Source organism: Diabrotica virgifera, chromosome 3 (genome assembly GCF_917563875.1).
Source record: "Diabrotica virgifera virgifera chromosome 3, PGI_DIABVI_V3a".
Lineage (NCBI taxonomy): Eukaryota > Metazoa > Arthropoda > Insecta > Coleoptera > Chrysomelidae > Diabrotica > Diabrotica virgifera.
The window spans coordinates 82,168,624-82,196,520 of record NC_065445.1 but is presented as its reverse complement, the minus strand read 5'-3'; the positions used below and the strand labels follow the sequence as shown (position 1 = coordinate 82,196,520).

At 31.8% G+C, this 27,897-nt stretch overlaps 1 protein-coding gene across 23 annotated transcripts in view; it reads left to right on the top strand.

Annotated features, from left to right (window-relative positions):
- LOC114336038 (longitudinals lacking protein, isoforms H/M/V) overlaps positions 1-27,897 on the top strand; it is a 630,205-nt gene that overhangs the window by 403,967 nt on the left and 198,341 nt on the right. The gene's annotated exons all lie outside the window — the stretch shown is intronic.

Sequence of the window (27,897 nt, the reverse complement as noted above, 5' to 3'; positions counted from 1 at the left end):
CCTTTTTATCCTGCTCGATATACACAGTCCACCAAAAAAATCTGGCCCCATAATCACACAGCGTTTTTTTCTAATTATTAATCTATCTTACAATTTCTAAATTTGTTTTTTAATTTAGGTAATGGGTACACTACAATGTATTTTACACTAACAGATAAAAATTTTTAATTAAATAAAAACTGCAAACTAAGTAGGTTAATTTATTTTATAATAATTGTGTTTTGGAAATTATGAGGTGGTCGGAATATTTTGCATAACCATGTACATTCTGTGCACAGAATCCTATACTACATTGTATTTATTTAATTTTGCAGTCATTTAAACATAAAACAATACTACGTTTAATACAAACGTTAAATTAACAAAATATGTGATTTGGCAGTGGTTAGTTTACGTCATTACGTAGAGTATATTAGGAATGAATACTGAGGAACACGGCAATAGTTTTTTTAAGTCGAAATCATTGTTAATTACAATATAAACTGACCGCAAATATGTACACAAATTAATGACAAAGTCAATGTTTTCCTTGAGTTGATGCTTTGAAATTCGCCACCAGGCGTCGCGCGTCGCGTCGCCCGCTTTGCGGCTCCTCGCCAATATTTGATTTCTTATTCTTTATTAAATAAATACATTAATAAATAAAAAAAAATGTTGGTTATGATGAAGTATTGCATGCATACTTCATCATTTGAAAATATAATTTTTGAGTTTAACTAAATGTTTCGTAGATTGTATACTTTGACTGGTCACCAAAAATGTCGTTTACTTTTTATATCAACTTTGTATAGTAAGTGTTTCATGACAAAAAATATTTGAAGTTTGTAATTTTTTTATGATAATTTAGGTTAGTTGGCAAATGTATTATGGTATCAAAATTAGATATATGTATAACAATTGGTTAAGTATGGAAGAGCATGTTGAACTATATGAATGTTATACAGAAACTATTGTTCTTGTTCAAATACGTTATTTTTATAATCGAAACATAACGTGCCTTAATTTAGGTGATATTTTACACTGTTATACAAATTTTACACACTTTTTATACCGATTACAATTTTCCATTTGTAAATAGTTCGACATTATACAATTTTCTTTAAAAATGACTTTTCTTTTTTGTTCCTATGGTTACAAAACTTAAATCTAAGTAGCCACCGGAACAATTTTTCTTTGAGAAGACTAAAGAAATATTTTTATTTAATATTATCATATAAATTATAATCGGACAAAGGACATATGAAATTTACATACCATACCAGTATATAATCGATTGTTTAGTCTTTCTACAGTCATAAGACAAAAAAATACGACAGGTAGAAAAGCCATCACAATGTTAAACAGTATTTACCCATCGTATTTATCCATCGGCAAAGAAAATACAATGAGAATATATGAAACTATAGTGAAAACTATCACTCTCTACACCTGCAAGGTATGGCCACTTAAAGGGAGAACATTGATGTGTGAGAGCAACGGAAATGGATTTTTGGAGAAGAGCGGCGTAAAGATCTAAATTCATTTACAAGAGAAAGGATTTCCAACGAACGCATTAATATCTTATTACCCTGGCCTATGTAACTGGTATCATAATGGCATAATTAGGGTGCTGGAACGAGAATTTGTTTTGCGATGTTTTGTGATAATTTTGATTTGTGTATTCATATTTAAGTAGAAAAATTATAATGCATGATACGATGTTTACTTTTGTTTAGTGTTTATATAGTTACGAAATTTTAGGTTTTTTTTGTAGAGCAGTATCAATATTCGACCCATTGCCTGATGAAATTTACTGTAGGTATATTTTATATCTGTTTGGAATTAGTACATTAAGCTTATACTAGATGTAAATATATGGATTAGATATTTGCAACGTAACTTAGTTTACATTAATTTACTCCATAGTCATAATAAATTTACAATAGAAACAGAACAGATTCATAAAACAAATCTGAAACCAAAAACAGACAATCCTTGAAAGCAAACATGAGTTCTCGGTATTTCATAAACCTACTCATACCGACACAACTATACACAACTTGTCATCCCCTCCTGCACAACACAAATTGGCAGCCTACCATATTCTTTTACTGACCAATTGAAAATTTTTCATATTCAAAATAAAGACCTTAAGCTGTCCGTATTAGAATATTAGTCCAGAAAGCCACTGCGCATCCGCTAGGAAAAATATTCTAATTCGGATTTTTTGCACAATCTTACTCAAAAAGGACTCCTTTTAACAAATTTTCATGTTGCCAGGACCAAAAGGTGGTCAAAAATTTTTTAAACGTTTTTTTTTTGTTTTTATCCTAAAATTATTTTTTTTACATGGAAAAAAGTTTTTTTAGGTTTTTTGGATCATTTCAAACAGAAAAGATCTTTAGTGACTTTTCTCTAAAAATGATAGTTTTTGACATATAAGCGATTAAAAATTGAAAAATTGCGAAATCGGCCATTTTTAACCCTCAAAAACTATGTGAAAAACTGAAAATTTGAATGTTGCCAAGGTAGGTAGATATTCTTTAAACATCGATTGATGAAATCCCGAAGAGTTTTTTGCAATACAATATTCAAAACTCCTTTGTTTTTTAATTGCTAATCAAGTGTGCGCGACACTATTTTCCACTGACAGTATGGTGCAAATTAAAGGAATAAATTCGTAATTTCGTAAACCGGCGTCTATAAAAAAAAATCCTGAAACAGGTCGATTTTTATTTTTAAGTTATAATATTGTGGCATATATGGTATACTAGTGACGTCATCCATCTGGACGTGATGACGTAATCGATGATTTTTTTAAATGAGAATAGGGGTCATGTGCTAGTTCATTTGAAAGGTTCTTCAATTCTCTATTCAGTAATATAAACATTTACATAATTATTTATACAGGGTGTCCAAAAATTTTTTATTAAGTATTAAAATTAATTAAATTATTTGACAAAAAAAGAAGTAGAAGGACACCCTGTATAAATAATTATGTAAATGTTTACATTACTGAATAGAGAATTGAAGAACCTTTCAAATGAGCTACCACACGACCCCTATTCTCATTTAAAAAAATCATCGATTACGTCATCACGCCCAGACGGATGACGTCACTAGTATACCATATATGCCACAATATCATAACTTAAAAATAAAAATCGACCTGTTTCGGGATTTTTCCTTAAAGTCGCCAGTTTACGAAATAACGAATTTATTCCTTTCATTTGCACCATACTGTCGGTGGAAAATAGTGTCGCGCACGCTTGATTAGCAATTAAAAAACAAAGGAGTTTTGAATATTGACTTGCAAAAAACTCTTCGGGATTTCATCAATCGATGTTTAAAGAATATCTACCTACCTTGGCAACATTCAAATTTTTAGTTTTTCACATAGTTTTTGAGGGTTAAAAATGGCCGATTTCGCAATTTTTCAATTTTTAATCGCCTATATGTCAAAAACTATCATTTTTAGAGAAAAGTTACTAAAGACCTTTTCTGTTTGGAATGATCCAAAAAGCCTAAAAAAACTTTTTTCCATGCAAAAATAATAATTTTAGGAAAAAAACAAAAAAAAAACGTTTAAAAAATTTTTGACCACCTTGTGGTCCTGGCAACATGCAAATTTGTTAAAAGGAGTCCTTTTTGAGTAAGCTTGTGCAAAAAATCCGAATTAGAATATTTTCCCTAGCGGATGCGCAGTGGCTTTCTGGACTATATATAGAAATTAGTAAAATAAAAAATACATTTAAATGTAATTAATGTTAAGACAGATAAACTTAATCAGCTAAAGACTATAAACAAATACTGTAAACGCCTAGTAAAAACAAATTACTTGAGAAAGGCTGCAGTGAGATTAATTTGTAATAAATTTTGGCAATGTATTAACAACAGTTTTCAGTGTTTTATTGTTAGATATATTTTATAATAATTATGTTATAAAATATAATTTTATTGTACGATATTGTATTTTGTAATGTATTATTTATTGTATTTTTGCTTTTGTAATCGTTCTAGTATAAGTGACCTTATTAGCTGAGCACATTAATTTTAAATAAATAAATAAAAAATAAAAAAATATAAGTAAAAATAACATTTTGTCATTTGTAAATTACGTTGTATAAACTACGTTTGCAGGCAATTTCACCAGACTTGTTTGAAAAAACACGACATACCTCTGTGAAATATTTGACAGAATAAAAAGTGACAGAAAAAAAAGTACTTCCGTGATTACAGTCATTTCTAACATTTATTCTAGCTGTTGATAGATGGCGCTATAATCGAACAAAAAATGATTTACGAATTATATAGATATATGACTATAATCTGTACAATTTATAAGACTATACAAATCAAAGAAAATACCATTTTATAAATGCAATAAACACAATTGATTTGTTTTTATACCAAATTGCAAATGAAAGGGTTATACTGCAATACCCTTTTCATATTTGACTGATTACGATTCTGGCGACTGTCACTGTGACGCACTGAAAAATGCCTGTGAAAAGGACCATATTATCTGTCGCATTAGGAATAAAACTTTTAATAAAAATATCGCTCCCACACTTAGGCCGGATCCCGTGTACCAAAAAAAGTTGATTAATAGCAAGCTGAAAATTTGTTAATAGTTTAACGGTGTCTAGTCGGACAAACTTTGATGTATGGGAACACTGGAACAGGGGAAGTTTTAATTGTGGAACAGGTTAAAAATTTGGAACGTCAGACTACGAAAACGTCCCATGAATTTTGTCGGCCAACACTTCAAATTTATTTGTTACCCTTTCATTAAACTCTCATGCAAAAATCAGACTGGTATTTATCACCAACTGGGCATATTAATAGTCGGACACGTAAAACATGTCAAATGACTGGAATTATGTTGGTGATAAATAGCAGTCTGATTTTTGCATGAGAGAGTTTAATGAAAGGGCAACAAATCAATTGGAAGTTCTGACCGACAAAATACATTGGACGTTTTCGTAGTCTGACGTTCCAAATTTTTAACATGTTCCACAATTAAAACTTTCCCTGTTCCAGTGTTCCCGTACAAAGTTTGTCCGACTCGACACCGTTAAGCTATTAACAAATTTTCAACTTGCTATTAATCAAAAAATTTTTGGTACGGGGGATGCAGGCCTAACTATTTTGCATATTACGTGTATTTTTAGACAATCAATAATAATTCCAAACAGATATAATTCTAGATACAAATTTGCTCCTATGGAGTAGGATGTTTTAGTAATTTTTATGTTGTAGGTGGACCTTTAGCAAACAAACAACATTCTACCTCGAAACATACATGCCCTCAGTGTCTCAAACAGTACACACACAGAAGCAGCTTGGGCCGTCATCTGAAACTAGAATGTGGCAAACCTCCTCAATTCAGCTGTTCGATCTGCATGAGTACGTTTACTCAAAAAAGTAGTCTAAAATCTCACTTGTTGTGTTTCCACGAGATCTCATTTGGCAAATTATGGACCCACATTTCCTGAATTTTTAGAATATTAAGACTGCCCGACTAAGATTACTTGTGTTATTCCTATTGTATACCAAAAATATATTTAAGCTTAATATTTAATTATTTTTTATTTATTTTTTATATTGTTCTACTTAGTTACCATTTTATTAATCCATACTGCAGAAAACACAACTGCGTATTACTTATTTACCATATATTATTTCAATGAAAAAGACTGAAATGTTTTTGTACACACTTATGATAAATTGTATGGGAGTAGGAAAGTATTTTTGAGTATGTTTTCTTAATTGTCGTAAGTTTTTTTCTTAATTTCTCTTAAAAAATGTTCACAAGGTAAATACATTTTTAATATCCTGTATATGACACATGTCAGCTGTCATTTTGGAAAGGGACATTTAGATATCCTGTTGAGTGTGCTGCTCCACTTCAGATGGCGGGTACTTAAACCTTACCATGATGACCAAAGTCACCAGATGTTTTTTAAACTTTTAAATTCACTTACAACAATTTTTTTAAGCTACAACCAAGTTTTGAAAAGGATTTTTTTTTAATTCAAAATGGGATCCCCCTTTATAATGCTACTTTAACCTTTTGACTTATTTAAACTTGGTAACATTCAAAATTAGTTACTCATAAGAGTTATTTTATTGTACCATATAGCTCTGAGCTTTGTAATAGCTTTGTAAGCGAAAAGCGCTCAACTAAATAGAAAATTAAATAATTTACATATTTCAAAAATACTTTTCTCATTATTTAGTCATTCATGAATTATTTATTTTAAGTTTTCTTTATAGTCTGCTATTTTTTTTAATTCGATACACGGTTTGTCGTTACCTTACGTTTAATACTAGATTTTCTTTATTTTCGTAAAATCAAACAATTTTGTTTTTAAGTTTCGTATTTGATGGAGGTTCTGCTTTTTGCGTTGTTCGTATGAATTTGATAAAGGCTACCCCCCATCATGATACGCAAAATGCCTTCACTCCCAGAATTCAATTTTTTTTTGTTTTTGATTAAAAAATAAGAATCATAGGGGCATAGTTAATGCTTTTACAAAACTTGTCTATTTTTATAGACTCTTAGGTTGAGTGTAAGATATAACTTCAAAATGCATTTTTTTTTTTGAGAAAAGCGTACCTAGAACTTTTGTTTAGATGGCTGCAGGTCTATTTTTTATTTTTGTGTATTTTATCAAAAACTAAAAATAAAAATGTTTATTGAGATTTTGGGGATTGTCCGCGTTTTATAGATTTCAAAATAGATCAAGTCAATGCTTTTTTATAGGTTATTTTTAATTTGCAGTAAATAAGTCCTTTAGGACATTCAAAAATGGCAGAAACACGTTTAAATCACCAAAAAAGACGTATTTCTCCCATTTTTGGATATCCTAAAGGACTTAGTTACTTCAAATTAAATATGCTTAAAAGTCCGGATTAAAAGCATGAGAGAAAGGTCAAAATAAGCACTTTGTGTAAACAATGTCGCAAAAATAAGCAAAGTTTTATGAAATAAGCAAGGTTCAAGAAAAAAACGTGTAAGTAAACATGGATATAATGATATAAATACGAATAAAGGACGTTAACATTAAATTACATTTATTTTTAATTATCGTATTATTAACAATAAATAAAAAATTACCAAAGTGTTAAGCTATAATAAAATAAAAAAAAATCGAAAAATAATTAACATATTAATATATTTTTTATTCATGGCCATTAGCATAAAAACTATTAACAATAATGTTTTTCAAAAATTTCTTGTAAAAATGTCTTCTATCTGTATACATATATACTTATACGTATAAAAAGTTCTTTCAACATCTGCAGATGTGATTGGTGCGTATTTAAATTTAGAGAAATGTACCGGTATTATTTGACAACAATATATTAAATTTGGGCTGTCTGCAGACAAATATTAATTTATTACATGATAGGTATAACTATGGATTTTCCCCTTTATCTGCTAAGCCTAAGGGATTAACATTCTTATGGTTTATTGAATTATTAGAGTTTTATAGCTCTGTATACTTCATATAATTTTGCTTAAAACAGGAAATACCATGAAATTCACTATAGTTTATCATAAGAAGTAAAATAAACAATGTTAAGCAACATATCTTTAAAATAAGCATTTTTACTTAAAATCCTAATTATAAGCAAAAAAAAGCAAAATGCTTATAATAAGGACTTTAAATATAACCTAAAAAAAATTTGATTTGATCCATTTTGATGTCTATAAAATGGAGAAATACCTCTAGACCACGTAAAAGCAGGTTTTTCCGATTTTTGAAGGGGGCGCACCTTACGGAAAAATCAACAAAAATTAGAAAAATGTATAGATTTTTCATAAAATACACAAAATAAAAAAATAGACTTCAGCAGCTTTAAAAATAATAATGCATTTAAGTTATATACACTCAAGTTAAGTACACTTTTATTTTTTTAATTACATAGAACGTAAAAAGATGTAAAAAAATGGAATCCTCGAATTTAGTGCATTTTGCCTATCTTAACGGGGGTTTACCCTTTATTTGTTTTTATTTTATGACACAAGTTTTTAATTTTTAGTATAGTGTAATTTTTTATTCGTTTCTAATGAGTATCTAGAGTGATATTATTTTAACACCTTGGCTGTGTTACGAGACAAATAGACCTCGTACTAGACTAACGGTTGGCTACGTCGACTGTTTTGTAACGCACGGTGGCCTATCGGGTATACGGGACATACCGGGTGGTGAATTGGAAAACAGGCCATAGGAAACTCAATGTAAAATTCTAAATTGTTTAATTCCTGCTTCCCTAATTATTTTACATCAAAAGTCATCAGAAACTATTTGTAGAGGATTAAAATCTGTATTAAAAACAAAAGTTAAAATTGTTCTACGATTTAAACATTCCAAAATTTTGAAAAATAGAATACATTTGCCATACCTAAGTAAGTGCGTAAAAATAAGGCCACACGTTACTATTTCTGACAGTACGCAAACTATTGACTGAATAAAACATCTTTATTATTATTACTTTCTCCTCAACTGAGGACATCTTTTCGACTTTATTGTTTTTTAAACAATAAAAACGATAAAATAGAAATACTGACAGTTCAAAACATTGTTAATATAATAATTTCATTTCGACCGAAGGCAATCTTATACACATTCTTGCACTGTGTGTGGCCTAAATTTGGCAAATACTTTGATAAAATTTATTATATTTTACAAAATTTTAGAATGTGTTTAATTCATAGAACAATTTTAACAATGGTTTTCAATAAAGATTTTAATCCTCTACAAATAGTTTCTTATGTCTTTTGATGTAGAATAATTAGGGAAGCAGGAATTCAACAGTTTAGAATTTTACATTGAGTTTCCTATGGCCCATTTTCCAATTCACCACTCCAACGTAAGTTTAAAAATATCTCTAAACGTAGCCAGAGTGTTAATACCTACGTAAACGTTTTCTGCAGCTGTCATGATTAGTTTTTATTTATATTTTTATGTGCCATTTTTACTTTATTCAAAAATCTCATTATGTTTACATATTAGGTTCATTGTACTTATAAAAAATCCAAATACAAGAGCAGTTTTATCGTGTATTTAGAATTTCTGATCTACAGGGAAGTGATATGGTTATTTAAAGTAAATGGAAAGAATTATATTTATACCCACAATATGTATATGAAATAGATCTGTTGTATTTGTTTTATTTACACGTCTACGATTATTTGATTAGAGTGCATAAACTATACAGATCATCTGAAGTACTTCACGTCGGCAATATTACTTTAATCATTACAATATTGCTTTATTCACGTCGGCAATATTAATCGAAGAGCATCGCTCCACGGTCCGTGACATCCCGGCTTAAAAGAGTACCTAGAAGTTAACCTTCCGATGACCAACCTTTTTTCTTACACGGTTGACCAACGGGGATCAAAAATGACCCCCAGTCAAAAATGACAATTGACAAAAAAAAAACAAAAAAAAATAAGTTGTTTTAAAAAATAAAATAATGTATTCGTAATTTTAATGTTCACTCAATAAATTATTATTACATTAGTAATAGTATATTATTCAACGAGCATGTAATGATGGCTATCACTCACGATGATTCGTAATTCATCAGAGTGAGTAATAGCCATTACATGCAAGTAGAATACTATACTTTTTCTACGACCTTTTTTATTTGGGTTAGTAGAAAATATAATTATCAACTACTAAGATTATTCAAAATCGAGAGATTTTATTTTTCATAAAAAAACATATTTTATATAACTTTGGCAACACTGTTATAATTGCCCTCTTTGAGCTTACGAAACAATGAAACAGACAGTTGACATTCGTGTCATGGAATGGAGGTGGCTTTTTGAAATAAGTCATATTTTAAGGCAATTACACGAAAAGGAACGTGTGCTCTCAATAAAAATTTATTGTAGAATCAACAGTAAGTAAAACAGAAATCATTGATATAAATTTCATATCCGTAAGCCCTTTTACGGAATTAATAGCGATTGTTTACATTTACCTTTGAATAACGTCAATCTTAAAATGTCAAATGTTGAAATTTAAACGTAAAAAATGTACTAATCCATTGTTACAGTTAAACATCCTTTAAACATTTTTCGAATTTAATTGTTGATATAAATTACAATGACTATTTTATTAAATAAACAAGTTTAAGTAATTTTATTTGCTAATAGGTATATTAAAGGTGCCATACACCACTTGAATCTAACTTCAACCCGTAAGTAACTTCAGCTCGTGAGTAATTGTTCATTACTCACGGGTAAAGTAGTGGGTGTTATTATCTATTCAAAAATAGCGAATAATGAGCATATTATTAAACGGTCGTAGAAAAAACATATTATTTTTAATTACAACTGAACAAAAACAGGAATTATCGTTCTAAACTTAGAACTAAAGAAATTTTAAAGTGTACACTAATTTACGTCGCCACAGGTATATTAAATATTTTTTTTTAATATTGGAATGTTCCGTACAGACAAAATTTTTACATTTATCGCAATTCGATGTGAATTTTCTGTCGGATGATTGATGGCAAATTTTAAATCGGCCACGTTTCCTGGGATTTTTTGTTGGCTCTGCATCTTCAGAATATTCTGAAAAAAGTTAGTATCATATTTTTTTATGTACAGGGCAAATGCAACAGGCACTCTAAAAATAGATTTTGATAATGGACAGTGCAAAAACTAGGAATTGCTCATAATAAGAGGTATTCATTTAATATAAAATTGGAACCCATATTCAGAAAACGTTTTTTATTTGTAAAATACAGGGAATTTTTTTTATTACAAAATATGAGGGTATCAACTAGAATGATATTAAAGTTAAATAAAAAAATGAGTTAAAAATTGAAATTATTTCTGAATTTATTAAAGAAAATCATTCATTTGGGTCCAAATTTACCCCCCTTGGTCATCCAAAGGTTAATGGAATCTTCAGGGTTTTTGCATTCTAAAATAATTTTTGTAGTAGTGTAGTCTTTAGTAATGGATCCAGTGGAAAAATAATTGTAACAGAGCTAATAACTAAAATATAACAGTATTACAGTCAAGCCCGCTTATTGGAATACCCTTTGTGCCAAGCAAAAGTGTTCCTATAACCGGGATATTCTAATAACCGCTCGTTGGTGGCTAGTAGAAACTAACGATGTAACGAATGTCATTTTTTGAACATTCGCGAATACGAATGCGAATATCTGCTACCGGCATTCTCGAATGCGGATGCGAATGCGAATATTCAGTTTTTTTTAATTTGTTTCTATTTTTGTAATGTTTCCTAAATTTATAATGAAAAGTTAATTGATATTTAGTGTAAATCAATCTGAATCTTAAGCTTTATTACATAATACCAAATAATAAAAAAAAGTGAAGGCTGATAATGTGGTTATACAAGGTTAAGTTCTATCTATCTATTGCCCTTCATTTGTCCAAAGTTGAACGTAGGCCTCCCCCTTATTTTTCCACTCTTCTCGGTTCAGTGCTAATGCTGTCGATCTGGTCCCTGCGTATCTTTTTAGGTCATTCGACCATCTCGTCTGTGGTCTGCCCCTTCCTCGTTTGTAGTCCCAAGGTCTCCAGCGAGTTATCGGTTCATTCCATCTTCCGTCTCTTTGTCTGCTGTTGTCTCCTGCATATTTCCAATTGAGACTATCTGCATGTTTGAGGTTAAGTTACCTTTTCTTAATAAAAAAAGATGAGAAGTGAATAGATTTTGATTTTATTAACCTATTATTATCTTAAAATTATTTTTTCTTTCTGGTTTTCATATTCGCAAAACATTCGCGCAAATTTCGCTAATGCGGATGCGAATGCGAATATGCAAAAACATGCGAATATTCGCGAATGCGAATACTAATACAAATATTCGTTATATCACTAGTAGAAACGTTTCGGCATCTCAAATTTCCATTCCTCAAACCGGGATATTCGTATAACCGGTATTCTAAAATAATCTGGTTCGACTGTATTACATTTCCTAGATCAACTTGTTCTATACACTTGATAAACTTTGATTTTTTTATTATATTTATTTTTATGTATTTCTTTCTTTTCGACCCTTCTTATGATTGTTTGATTTTAATCAGTAAGTTATAATGTAACAACAGGCATATTCAAACATTACATGCGGTCAAGTTAAAACCAAAATTGTAGGGTACATAATATTGATGTTGAAATAACAAGAGAGATTCTGCTTCTGTGGCGAAGAGAGTTCAATCAAAGAACCAGTCAGGCAACTAAAAGTACAATAGTAACCACTACGCTAGCTTAATGTAACAGACAAGGAAGATATTTATGCATATTAAATTTATAATTAAATATAATTTAAAAGTCACAGTTGTGTTTTATTACCTTTACCTACCCAACTTGTGTCACCTTTAACTTGAACACTAAAGAAATAATATTCACCTGAAAAGGTACGTTAAATTAATATGGTAAGTCATTATCGTGATGGGTAAATTCCTGAACGCCGGACAATGTACTTAAAAAAACTAGACGCTAGAGCTGTAACAAAATGACAAAAAGTATGCTGTTTCCACAATTATTATTTCTTTGTAAAATAACCATGTTATAAAATACATTTATGTGGAAAAAAACAGTCCACGCCTATTTTATGGAGAAAAAGACACATTTTTAGGGTCGATTTCCCATACCTGCGGTAATCTATGGTTCAGTTGAACCAGGTTCACCGGTGATCTTAGGTTTTGTTTGGAATGCATTTCTCAATGCACGTTCATGTCAGTGCTCGTTCTACAGCTTTCGAGAAATGCCAATAGATGGCAAAAGGTAAAAAACTGTCGCCATTTTGAACAACCTTTTTTATGCTGTTTTTGAATAAAGTTAAATTTAAGTATTTATAGTCAAATAGTCATTTTAATAATTATAAATAAATATTATAAAAACAAAAATAATGTTATCGTTTATCGTTAGGCTTAATATAATAAAATAGGATATATTTATTTTATGACAGCGTTTCATGTTAAGGTGATACAGTAGCGATCAACAGGTAGCCAAAACGCGTTCCAAGATTGCGGCTGTAATTTTGAATATTTTTTCGAGATATTTGGCACACGTATTAGTAATATAATAAAGAATGGTACAGAGCCCAATTTGAAAAATATATTAATATGTGGAAATTACTCTGTAATTAAATACAATATTAAAAAAACGTGCCTGTACCGCCATTAAGAAGAACAAAAAAATACACTTTCTTCAAATAAACTTTTTTATCCGATGCCTAGGTTTTGTGTCATTTTGGAACTACTAATGAAATAAAAAATTTTAGTATTTCCAAAATGACACAAAATCTAGGCATCGGTTAAAAAAATTTATTTGAAGAAAGTGTATTTTATTGTTCTTCTTAATGGCGGTACAGGCTCGTTTTTTTAATTTTGTATTTAATTACAGAGTAATTTCCACATATTAATATATTTCTGAAATTGGGCTCTGTACCGCCATTCTTTATTATATTACGAATACGTGTGCCAAATATCTCGAAAAAATATTCAAAATTACAGCCGCAATCTTGGAACGCGTTTTCGCTACCTGTTGATCGCTACTGTTTCCTCTTAATACAGCGCATGCGTAGTCCATGAAATCATCTTAACTGAGTTCTGAAATCTTTGAACGGCCGAATTCCACCGTTCAAGCATCGTTCAAGTTTAAACTGCCATCGATTGAACGTGAATTGAGAAAGACGATTTTGACTTTAAACTGACGTTTACTAGAAGTTCAGGTTAAACTGGAGTTGAACTCGATATGAGAAATTGGCCCTTAGAGATGTTACGTATATATTGTATAAATTGACTTTTTTTCATCTATTTTACGTGTAATAAACGATTCGAATATCCTTACTCGAAATATTTACTACTTCATCAGTAATTACATTTTTCGCAAAATTGACTTGAATGGCAAATAAGGTGTTACTTTATTAAGAAAAATAATTTAAAGCTTTAAGTTACTTTATGTACCTGTATTTACCTACTTGTTTTACATGCAAGACGTTTATTATTTTAAAAATTAGATTTCTAATTCTTTTGAAAGTTTGCTGATGCTAAAGTTTTGAAAAAATTGAGTGGGGTGACTGTAGTTGCAATTGATTGGATCCCTCTCGCATGGCGACAGGCAAAATTATTAGTACATAATTATATAATGTAATATGCGACATTTTTTATATGTAATAATATTATGAGTAATATTTTAATAGTATTATTTTTTAGTAGGAGAGAGGTTTAGATGCCATAAGTGTTTTAAGACATACAAGCATAAACCTAATCTGTATAGACATACCAAATATGAATGTGATGGCGTACCGAGGTTTAAATGTGACATATGTGGAAAAGCATACCTTCAAAAAGTTAGTCTTACTCATCACAAACTATCGCATTCAAGAGATCCTAATAACCTACAATTTTTAATTTAAGAATAAATTTTTGAGTGAACCGAATTGTGAGGTCGTTTAGATAAAATTAGGAACATATATAAAAACGGAAAAACGGGTCGTACACTAAACAAAACACTATACAAAGTTATGAGTTTGTGTAGTGTCTTACAACAACACAAACTCATAAACTTACGAGTTTAAAAATTCTAAATTGAACTCAATCTGGGAGCTTATTTGTAATAAGGAGAAAAGAGACTTTTTTTACATTAGGAACCACCCTTTTTTATAATTACGCTGGAGCAAAATTGACGATGTCAATAGACTATCTCAATAGTCCTAACCCCCTCTTCAAGACAGATGCCACTTTTTCGATTGGTAATGAAGTTGAAAACTACTAGACAACAGTATAGCTAATTGAGCGCTCAGTTTGCGTCTATTCTACTATATTCCTTAAACGGGCATCATTTTTAGTGGACCTTTACCGAATACCTGATGATGAACAGTAAATTGTAGTGTCCGAAACCGGTTCGGTCGTCCTTTTGGCTCAATAAATCAGATTGTGGATAAGATTGAATTTTATTTCTACAACCCCTTTGAAACGGACTCGTCCATTAAACATTGATCCATCTTACATCAATTAATTACAACGCTGATAATGAACATGTTTAAGTTAAATTTATATTAATACTAATCGTATCATTTAGATGCTAAAATTTGAACAAATTCCATTTGTTTTCGATGGTCAAAGTTGCCTGTCAAAAGTTAGGAATGTGGTTAGTCATAAACAATTTTTGCTTATGAGTAAATCAAATGTTTGAATGTTTGGTAGTTTTTACTGCTTATAGTGTAGGTCTTAAAATAAACATCTCCAAAACAAAATTCATGACAAACCTAGTACCTAGCGTAAATATCAATATTGGAAACAACGAAGTAGAGCTAGTGGAAAAATACATATTCTTTGGACACGAAATAAAGATCACAAGAGACAACCAAACATGCGAACTACGAAGAAGAATAAACCTAGAGCATGGGCAGCCTATGGAAAACTCGAAACACATCTTTAAAAGCGATATACCAATTTCTTTAAAACGTAAAACATTTGACCAATGTGTGTTGCCTGTGATGACTTATGGTGCCAAAACTTTGACATTGACAGCTACAGCTTCTAAAATGCTGCAAATAGCTCAGAGGAAAATGGAAAGGTCAATGCTGAGTATATCGCTTCGTGACCGAGTTAGAAAATGAAGACAAGACGAAGAACAGGAGTTACCGATGTAATTTCCCGAATTGCCACCCTGAAATGGAACTGGGCCGGACACGTCGCCCGAATCATTGATGGGAGGTGGACGAAGAGATTACTTGAGTAGAGGCCGAGATTAGAAAAAAGAAGTAGAGGAAGACCACTTACTCTTTGGACTGACGATTCAAGAAAATGTCAAGAAATTGGATGCAAAGTGGTCAAAATAGAGCACAATGGACACAAATGAGGGAGGCCTATGTCCAGCAGTGAACGCAAAGGGCTGGATGATGATGATGACTGCTTATAGAAGTAAACAAATTGAGTAAATCATATTATCGTAAAACATATCATAAACAAATTTAAAAAATTTTAAAAACAAATTTTATTTTTTTCTAGAATTGGTGTAAAGTGAGATTCAAAAATTTGTAAGACAAATTTTTGATTATAAAAAATATCCCACAAGTGTTTTACGCGCCGTCTTAATCCTGAGACCTCTGAAGCTTTTTTGGATAGTCCCAAATCTCGTACTAAATCATTCAACACTTGGTAATCAAATCCCTCACGAACGAAATCATTACTTTCAAAATTTTCCTTATCAAGAGGGGTACCTTTTGAAACATTTCAAGCACATGTTTGTGATTTTTTTAAAATATGGTATAACTACATATTTTATTTTTAAATTAAATAGGCTTATTAGGCACAATTCAAAGAATATTCAAAATAAAATTCGGGGAAAAATTTGAAAAATAAGCCAACGCAACGGTGGCAAATTCTTACAGACACCACCAAAAAATGGATTTTGCGGTGGACTCACCATGGATCAGAACTCGACATTAGATTATCTGAAACAAAAAATTCAAAAAGATTTTATTACCTTTTTAGCTTATGTGTTTTTCGCGGTAACGCTGTCAATATTTTTGATTTTTAAGGATTTTTGGGTTCTTCGTATCATCATCATCAACCCGTACGCGTCCACTGCTGGACATAGGTCTCCCTCAGCTCTTTCTATTTATCTCTTTCCATTTATCTATTTCTTCGTATCACTCGGAAGTAAAAAAAACGAAATTCTTTGTAACAAAAAATAACTATAAAAACAAATATATCTCGACATCGTTACCTCAAGAAATGTCTAAAGAAAATCTATGCAAAATTTCAGGTGAATTGGTCAAGTAGTTTTTGAGTTACAATTTCCACTGCCTTTGAAAAAGCAGTTTTGAAAAAAAAACGCGTTTAAAGTTTTGACAACTTCGTCTTTGTCTTCTTGTTAGTCTGTCAAATTGTAAAGTAATGCACACCGGAATATATTTTTGAATTGCGGAGTAATCTACAAAAGAGAAGAGGAACAGTTGTTGAACGTTTCTCACTACGCTCAAAAGTGCTGGCACAAAACCGCGGCAAATAGAGTCAAAGGAATATTCAACATGCTGTATCTCCGGTAATTTTACTCTCGATCAATCTAAAATTTTCAGAGAGTATTCTTGAAGTTATGTACTTTCATTAAAAATAACAAAGAGAATTGAAAGTTTCAAAGCATACCACCCTGAAGGACTCCAGACACCAGACTGTATGCCTATTATATTTCTAAAGAGAGTATTTTGTTGAAAACTGGCACTGATATTTCGACTGTATGAGGCAACAAGAAAAGTAGAAAATATGAACAGAAAAAGATAAAAGTAACGACGGGAATCAACGCAACGTAAAATAACTTTATTTCCCTCAAAGTGTATGATTTACGATCCTTAAACTAGGACCGAACCCTCTGTTTACGGGCAGCCTGGATCATAGTGAAGTCTCCCATCGTTTGTAGGTAACTCACGATTTAAAGGAACTCAGAAGCTGATAGAGACCCTTCCAAATCGGCTAGGGACTGGTGCGGTCAGTGCCGTGGTAATGCTACTATGGAGTGATCTAACGACGTTGTGTTGGAATTTTTATCATTGTATAAATTAACCAAAATTACTAAACCAACAGACATCGGTGACGTACCTTCGATACTCCAGGGGACAAGCTTTATTGGAATGGTCTGACCGAATGTATCAAAAAGTAAATATTTATTAAAATAAGAAAATGTACGGTTTCGTTTTGATTTAAATCTGTCTCCCTCCATCCTCCGATAGTACTATTTCTAAGTCTACCTGTTGTCAAGGAGGCTCTGAGGAAGAAAAATTTACACCAACTAACACGACCGTAGTTTCTCGATATAAATTAAAAATATATCGCAGTATGGTTAGAACGCACTCTAACGGGGAATAAGTGAAATTAACTTCGACTCGATTCAAGTTCTCTGTTTAACCCAGGTATGACAATACCAAAAGGCACCGTTAGGAAAATATTCAAATTTACGGTTCAGAGAACCCGTATGAAACGAGTCTGTGTACTCTAATACAGAGTATGGCATTAGTAAAATAAGAAAATCTACGGTTTCGTTTTGATTTAAATCTGTCTCCCTCCTTCTCCCGATAGTACTATTTCTAGGTTTACCTGTTGTCAAGGAGGCTCAAATGTTGTCAAATATTTATTAATTTCACAGAAACGTGGGACATCAACCGTGCTATCTTTTCTGTTCAGTATTATATATTTTCTATTTTTCTTTGCCGACGAAAAACGGATGAAGAGTGCCGCGCCACACTCCGTTGGATCCTAGCTTTACGTTCTATAACTCTGGACCTCGAACCTCGGAGTGCCCTAAACTTTGTTGCAAACACACGCTAAACACAGTTGCTCGAAATGACATAGTGTAGTTTACCTCAGAGGTCCAATTTCTTTCTACAATGTATGACAAGATTTTATTTATATGTTTATATTTATATGTGTTTGCATTTCTCCTTATTTATTTAGTTATACACGTTTAGTGTCATCGGTTACTAGGGCGTTAAACTAGTCCCAGCAATTTTTAGTACATAATTTTTTAACAAATGCAAGTAAATCAATATTATATTCGTTTTCCTAAACAAAGTCTTAGCATTATGCGCTTAATCTAATTTAGTTTCTTAGGGCCGGTATTTCAATAGCTACTTATGCTTTTGCTTGGCTAAGCCTGTGTCATAAGTTAAGGAGAAGCTTAAGCTGGGTGCCGTATTTCCATCATTTCCTTAACTAAACTGATGCTCAACTGTAAAGTTAATTGGTTTGGTACCTCTGAATACGTCAAAATGCCAGAACTAACTGTTGAGGTAAAAACCAGTACTGTTGACATTTAATTTTATCTTGTCATCTATATCAGTGTCATTTATTTCACTTAATTTTGTGTACATGGTATGTAGGTACATGTGTTGTTAGTTTATTGTCTATATTTTCTCTGGTTATATTTTTATTGTTATTTTGCATAAGCAATAAATCCGTCTTTGTAATTTTGTTTATTGGATATATTCCTTAAAATGTCAAATTGGAATGTAAGTTTATTTTTGTAAAATAAATATACCTACCAAGCATTGTAGAAATAAACAATTTTCTTGTGCCTACACCTTCCAAAAGTAAATAGTTGAGAATTTTAATAATCGTTATTACGATTAATAAATTAATAGATTAATAGATTATTATTTAATAATCTAATAATAACGGTATTACTCAAAAGTTGGTTTTCAAAATAACATTATAATTAATAATCTACAGAAATAACCTCAAAAAACAGAAAACAAATTTTAAGCAAAGGCTTAAACCAACTCCCGCGTGAGCTTAAAATTATTTGGTTTAATCCTAGGCTTAAGCCTCAAATTGAAGTGGAAATACAGGCATCTAAGCTTAAGCAAAGGCTTAACGTAAGCTTTGGCTTAAGTGAGGTTGGAAATACCGGCCCTTAATGTCGTTATTATCATCTAAGAAAATGTCTTAAAATTATTAAACAAATAACTATATCTTGCTCGTTTTTAGAATAATATTATAGATGACTTATGCTCTTAGGGCGAGTCTTAGCATGAACATTAGTAGATGTAGTATTAACATTTTTTTGTTTTAGTGTTTTATCCTGATGTAAAAGTAAGAGTCAAGTCCGATAACGGATTTTACCAGTGTGATATATGTAATAAGATGTACAAGTACTCCCACTCTTTGAGTCGACATCGGAAATACGAATGCGGAAAGCAACCATCTTTTGAATGTTTCGTACTTGGATGTAATTATAAGTCTAAGAGGAAGGACAATCTCAACGCACACGTTAGAACTTTACACTTAAAGGAACTATATATTACTTAAGTAGACTTGATGCATACTAAAATCAATTGTAGGTTCGAATTTCGGTTCCAATGTTAAATCACTGTGATTATTCTTCTTAAAAAATACTAGTTTTGACCGTCAAAAATAGTATTTGTTGACCGTCATTCTGGGTTGCTCTTGAATTCAGTTGTCAGTTGGCCATTGAAATCCAATATGTGAGGTTTTCTCCAAAAAAAAAACAAAAAATTCCAACCACCTGGGAAGAGTCCTGTGTTGCCCTGGGTAACATCCAGGCATATATAGAACATCATTTGCAATTTATATAAATATGTAACATAACATACTCTTTTACATTTAAAGGGTTTTTACCCAACACATTTTGGTGGCTCAGGCATGGCTCAGCTCATGGCATTTTTTTTTGGCTTTTAGAACACTGATGATGGATTTCTTAATCCGAAAACGTTTTGGCTTGTTACCCTTATTTAGGGTATTTTAAAATATACCTAGCTACAGCCAGCCACAGGAAGTTTATTTCCCTCGTGGATTCTTCTTTTTCTTCTTCTTGACTGACTTTACAACTCGGGGTGAGTCTTCGCAGCCTCCACTAGAGCCCTTCATCTTCTACGATCTTATGCTTCCATTTCCCATTGTTGTACCCCAATACCCCAATCCTAGATAAATCGGCTTCAACATCATCCTTCCATCTTCTTCTGGGACAGTCTACTGATCTTCTACCGTCTGGTCTCTCAAAGAATACTTTTTTAATACTCTTTCTTCCTCTGATCTGACCACATGAGTAGTGATGTTGAAAAAGTAACTATTCGTTACAAAGTACTCGTTACTTACGAATACCGAAAGTAACGATTACTATACAGAGAGGCAAATCGTTATTTTGATTATTCTGATTACTTCGTTACTTGGTACCAATCGTATCAGAACGAGTAACGACTATTGTATCTACTTTGATTACTTTGATTACTTTGATTACTCTGATTATTTCGTTACTTCGTACCAATCGTATCAGAGCGAGTAACGACTATTGTATCTACTTTGATTACTCTGATTACTTCGTACCAATCGTATCAGAGAGAGTAACTACTATTGTATCCACTTTGATTACTTTGAGTACTCTGATTACTTCGTACCAATCGTATCAGAGCGAGTAACGACTATTGTATCTACTTTGATTACTTTGATTACTCTGATTACTTCGTACTTCGTGAAGGTCGGTATTATATCGGAATACCTATACAAAATACCTACCTACTGAAAAATACGATTCTCGATATGATTACCGGTACTCAAATACAAAAGTAATCATAGTAATCAAATCATTTTAATCTCTTAAACAGATTAGTGAACGTCGTTGTTATATCGGAATATCTATACAGACCTACCTACTGAGAAATACGATTCTCGATATGATTATCGGTACTAAAATACAAAAGTAACAAAAGTAATCATAGTAATCAAATCATTTTTATCCCTTAAACAGATCGGTGAAGGTCGTTGTTATATCGGAATACAATCACACACAACTAACATCGTCCCTACCTAACATCTGAATGAATATACAAAATACCTACCTACTGAGAAATACGATTCTCGATATGATTACCGGTACTCAAATACAAAAGTAATCATAGTAATCAAATAATTTTAATCTCTTAAACAGATTAGTGAACGTCGTTGTTATATCGGAATATCTATACAGACCTACCTACTGAGAAATACGATTCTCGATATGATTATCGGTACTAAAATACAAAAGTAACAAAAGTAATCATAGTAATCAAATCATTTTTATCCCTTAAACAGATCGGTGAAGGTCGTTGTTATATCGGAATACAATCACACACAACTAACATCGTCCCTACCTAACATCTGAATGAATATACAAAATACCTACCTACTGAGAAATACGATTCTCGATATGACTACCGGTACTCAAATACAAAAATAACCATAGTAATCAAAGTAACGAATACTGCAAATGATTACTTTATACAATATACCTACCTACTGAGAAATACGATTTTCGATATGACTACCGGTACTCAAATACAAAAGTAACAAAAGTAACTATAATCAACATCACTACACATGACCTGTCCATCTTATACGGCTATATTTTATATGTCTGACGATGTTTTCAGTACCATATAGAGTCAAAAATTCAGCATTACGGCGCCTTCTCCACTCTCTTGTCAATTCATATATGTGAGGGCCAAATATCCTTCGTTTCAAATACTTCCTCTTCTTTTTGTGTAGACATGACTCTGCCCGTTTTTCAATGTGCCTCTAGTAAGTTGTCATTCCACCGTTTTCGTGGTCTTCTCACTGAACATCTTTCGATTGGGGAACCGTCTCTCGCCGTCCTTACTATTTGTTGTCATTTGGTTTATGTGGTCGTTCCATTCTACTCTTCTGTTTTTCATCCAGTTATTAATGTTGTGCACCTTGCATCTCCGTCGATTTTTCGAAGGGTTTTCATATTTTTAGTATTATTTTTGTCCTTTCTGGATCAGGTCGCGTTTCTGCCGCGTGTGTTATTATTGGTCTGATGACTCTTTTGTAAATTCTGCCTTTTCTGTAATTCTGCGTTTCAAATAACATCAGCTTATTTATTTCCCGCTGATGTAGAATCCATGTCTCACTTCCATATGTAACAACTGGGCGAATAATTGACTGTGATTATCACAATTCAAATTTCGAGTTAAGTTTTGTAACATTTTGTTATTTAAAATTGACTAATGGCAATGAGTGGCAAAAATCTCCGACCCAGCCTCACCAAAGACCAATCACCACTGATTTTAATAATATCTTCAAGTCGACAATGAAAAGTATTTCTCAGCAATCCCACGCCTGGGGATATGGTACTATTTAATTAGACCAATAGAAAGAAAGTTATATTTCTCTTCGTTTCCTTTATCTGTAACTGTTACCCAGAGGTACTCAGATTCAGTTACCTTCTCAAATCCATACTCTCTGTCATTCGTCCTTAGAGCGATTCATTTATTTTGTTCTGCATTTTTCCCTCTCATTTTCATATACTTGGTTTTTTCTTGGTTTATAGTTAGGCCATATTTTCTAGCTTCTTCTTCAAATTTTGTGAACATTTAAATTCTATTCTTGAACGTGTCAGAAACACCAAGTCATTTGCAAAACCTATAGACTGTTGTCCTTTGTTCAGAACCGCTTGTCTGGATATTGGCTCCTCTAATTTATATTTTCTAGTACTGGACGGTACTAGTTAAGTTTGTTGGCATTTTGAATTCTTACAATATTAATCTATATCTTCGCCACTACAAATCAAACGACTTTTGCTACTTTCCATGTGAACTGTGAAATAATTATTTTCTACTGTCATTTTGCGTTTATAATAAAAAATTGAAACTAATACATACTTTATTTTGTATTTTGGTCTCTTTCAAAATTTCTAATAAATATAATTCTTTCAAAAATTATTTTTCAAAACTTATATAGTGAGAACTAATTCTGGTTTGGGGGGCCGAAATTTTGTTGTTTTTATTACTGTTTTTGTTTTATTAGTTGCAGTGATTTTTCACAAGATCCGAAATTTGCTTTTAAAGAATTTCGTAGTATTTTCATTATATTGTATCAAGTAGCAGATAGTAAGTAAGTGTAATATTAGAAAACTTTGTAAATTTTCCCAAATCTTCCTATAATAATCATGGTGCAGAATATGTACAGACTGTTATATATAGAGATTGTAATATAGTAGTTTCCACTGAAATGTGAACCTCATACTTTTTTCTAAATGTCTTATATTTTTGAGATTTGTTTTTTGTAGGAAGGTTAGATCTTTTAGAATTTAAGTTTTTTATACGTTATGTTAAACTTGGACCGCTATCTTAAATAAATTCCACGTTTTTACTGGTATACCGACAACACAAAATCTTTTTTATAATAATTACCCCTTTATTTACTGTAAAACGTATCTATGTACGTAGTCTAACAAGAAAATGTGGAAATAGTTTGAAACTTTTTCTCTCTTTAAGACAAAGCAAGTCATATTAATTTTTGTTTTAAATAAATATAGGTTTTGTTGGTACTACTACTTAAAACTTGCTTTTTTCTAATACGTTTATTTTTGTTGTTTTATTTAGCGCTCGGTCATCGCAAAGTATACCATCTGAACCTCTTTTTCAAATTTGTTGAGGTATGCTTCTAAAAATTCTTAGGACACTCTTTCAGATAGTCCGCATTGTATAATTTTCTTATCTTTTTCTTCTTTAAGTGCCATTTTTGCGACGCAGGTTAGCAATCATCATGGGTATTCTGACCTTCGAGACAGCTGCTTTGATCAATTGCCTTGAGCTGCAACCAAACCATTCGCTCAGGTTCTTCAACCAGTAAATGCGCCACTTTCCTACGCTTCTCGTACCCTTTATTTTTCCCTGAATTACGAGCCTCAAGATGTTGTATCTTTCGCCTCTCGTCACATGTCAGAGAAATTTCCTTTCTTTTATTGTGCTGTCCATTTCCTTCTCTCTGCCTATTCTCCTTAAGACTTCTATATTTGTGACTCTGTCTATACATGTAATCCTTAACACCCTTCTAAATGTCCACATTAAATGTCCATGATTCAGCTCCATAGTAAAGCACACTGTATAGATACGTAACATTTCCTTAGCTTTATCCTGAGGGCCAATGTCAGATCTTGGCTGCATAAAATCTTTTTCATGCTCACGAAGTTGGCACGTGCTTTTTCAATTCTAACTCTTATTTCTACATTATAATCGGTATTGTCCGTGATTATCGTTCCCAAATAAGTATATTTTTTTACTCTCTCAATCTGTTTACCGCCTACCGTTAATATTTCGTTTGTATTGTTGTTATTGCTTCATAAATTTGTTTTTTTTATGTTAAGAGAGAGTTCTTTCTTATTCTTTCTAAGTCTTGCGGACTCTGTTAAATACCCATGTTTCAGTTCCATAAATATGTCAGAACTGGCAATACAAAACTTATATAATTATGATACTATATTTTTGTTAACAAGTGACAATAAAACACTTTCCAATACATTTATGTTATAAATATCTGCGGTCTAATAAGGTTTGTTCCAACTCGATACAAAACCGTTCTTGAATCGTTACGCGCATGGGCAGTGACGAATAGTTATGCGCAGTAACACATTTTTCGTTACTGCGCATACTCGTAACAGTTCAAGAAAGGATTTTGTAACGGGTTGGAACAAAGCTATACAGGGTATTTGGTAAAGAATGAGCTTAGATTTCTGAGGTTAAAATAGGTCGATTTAAGCTAACTTACCTTAGTACAACAGTTGATAATAACCGAAATTTTAACGTCGAAGTTAAACTTTTATTTTATTTATTTTTGAATATTTCCTGAAAGGCATGGGACAACACGAAATTTGGTAAGTGGTACTGGTACTGTACACCCTACTTAATTATGTTAAACAAACCTTTCTGGCTACTACCAGAGGCGTACGACGGGTGAACGTGAATGGTTGACCCTTCCCAAATTCTACGCCACTGGCGGAATTGCTATTTTAGTGCAATTTTTTTATTCTCTAGTACTTTCTATGAAAATAACATATTTTTTATTCGTAAGGATAAAGCCATTAGTTTTCGAGATATTTGAAGCAAAAAACGAAGGAGCATAATACATTAATCAAAATAACTGCGCCTTTTCATTTTTAACTTCAAATATCTCGAAAACTAATGACTTTATCGTTACGAATGAAGAGTATATTATTTGCATAGAAAGTATTGTAGAATCTAAAAATTATGCTAAAATAACAGTTTCATCAGTGGCGTAGAATTTGTGAAGGGTCAACCATTCACTTTCCCATGTCGTACGCCCCTGGTAGTAGCCAGAAACGATTATTTAACATAATTTAGTAGGGTGTAGAGTGCCTACACTTTCCGCCAAGTATGACAGGGATATGTCAAATTATAAAGTATTATTTTTTTTAAAATAATTTATCCTTTATTTAAAACTTTAAGAACTATATGTGCCCGGTACTATAAAACTATTTGACATATCCTTATGATACTTGGCAGAAAGTATAGGTACTGTACACCCTACTAAATTATGTTAATTAATCGTTTCTGATTAATACCAGAGGCGTACGACAGGGGAAAGTGAATGGTTGACCCTTCCCAAATTCTACGCCACTGATGAAACTGCTATATTAGCATAATTTTCAGATTCTACAATACCTTCTATGCAAATAATATACTCTTCATCCGTAACGATAAAGTCATTAGTTATCGAGATATTTGAAGTTAAAAATGAAAAGGCACACTTATTTTGATTAATGTATTATGCTCCTTCGTTTTTAGCTTCAAATATCTCGAAAACTAATGGCTTTATCGTTACGAATGAAGAGTACGTTATTTACATAGAAAGTATTGGAGTACAAAATTGCACTAAAATAGAAATTCCGCCAGTGGCGTAGAATTTGGAAAGGGTCAAACATTCACGTTCCCCCGTCGTACGCCTCTGGTAGTAGCCAGAAACGTTTGTTTAACATAATTTAGTAGGGCGTAGAGTACCAGTACCACTTACCAAATGTTTTGTTGTTGTCCCATGCCTGTCAGGAAATATTCAAAGATAAATAAAATAAAAGTTTAACTTTGACACCCTATATTTCGGTTATTATCAACTTTTGTACTAAGGTAAGTTAGCTTAAATGGACCTATTTTAACCTCAGGAATCTAAGGTTAAGCTATGACCCATTCTTTAACAAACACCCTGTATAGTCATTATTAAAAATTAGCGACAATTTATACAAGAAAAGAATCGTGCGGTCCAGGATTAAAATAAGTTTGATTTATTACATGTTGGCCTTTTGGACAGCGTGAATCTGAAAAACAGACAATTTTTTTGACAATTATTGTGGTATATTTCCAGTATAAGTACTCAGTACAGTAAGATATTATTATTTTTGAGTGAGTAAATTTTAACGATTATACTTTTTTGTTTTACTTTTAGTTGAGACTTATTAATTTAGATCTGGAATCGTGTTTATTTTTTGTAAAGTACATATTTGCTAGTTAAATGTCATCTAATGACAAATCTTATATCTGCATTGTGTTTAAATTTTTATAAATTCTCAATTATTTTTATTATGCTTATGCTTCATGTGTGCAGCATTTCATATGTAAAACCGGGTACACATATGCGAGCCAAGCTGTATGCGAATGCTATATTCGTAAAATTTGTACGGCAGGACGAATCGCTTACGAGCTGTTCATTCGTCTGTTGTCACGAATCACGGCCTGTCGGTTTTTGGCACGAACACAAAGGATATTTGCAATTCAATTGGAATTATGTGAATGACGTTTTCCTAGAGATAAGAAACGTGAGAAATACAATGGAATCAATTTTTATTTTATAGTTGATAAACAAATAATTACTGTTTTTATTTACATTTAAAAGGTGACTTTGAAATAAAATTATCGGGAGGAGTTTGCGATGAGTTTGCTGTAAATATATTTTCAACGAACTGTATGCGAGCAGTTTGCAAATAGTTCGGTCGTATATGTATACCCGGTTTAATGCATCACTGTGTCTTACATCATATTTATTTCTTTTTTCTTTACAAAGGTTTAAACTTCTTATTGAACATTATTGGACTGTAGTTTTTAATTCACTTTGTTTCTTCTAGTTGTATTTTGGTTGCCTGGATTTTCTCTTGTATCTATTGATTATAACATTGATATTTAGTTACGATCTGCTCTCGTTCTTTTTATATTCTCGTCATATCCGACAAAATTATAGTTATTTTGTTTTCGACCGCTTCGTAAAATTGTTAACTAATGAGAGCCTATTATCTCATTGTGCGGGGATCTTTCTAGCAAGTATTTAGATGTATTGGACTTTGACAAGAGCTATGAGTCATACTATGATCCGATGGTAACTGTGAATCAGAAGTTCGGAGACGTATTGGTATGGCAAAAAATGCGATGAGTCGCCTAACTAAAGACAGATCTATCTCTCAAAATATCAAGATAAGACTGGTGAATACCCTTGTATTCTCAATATTTCTAAACGGAGCAGAGACTTGGACTCTTCGCGCATGTGAGCACCAAACAATTTATGCCTCTCAGATGTGGTGCTGGAGAAGAATGCTGCGCATACCTTGGACAG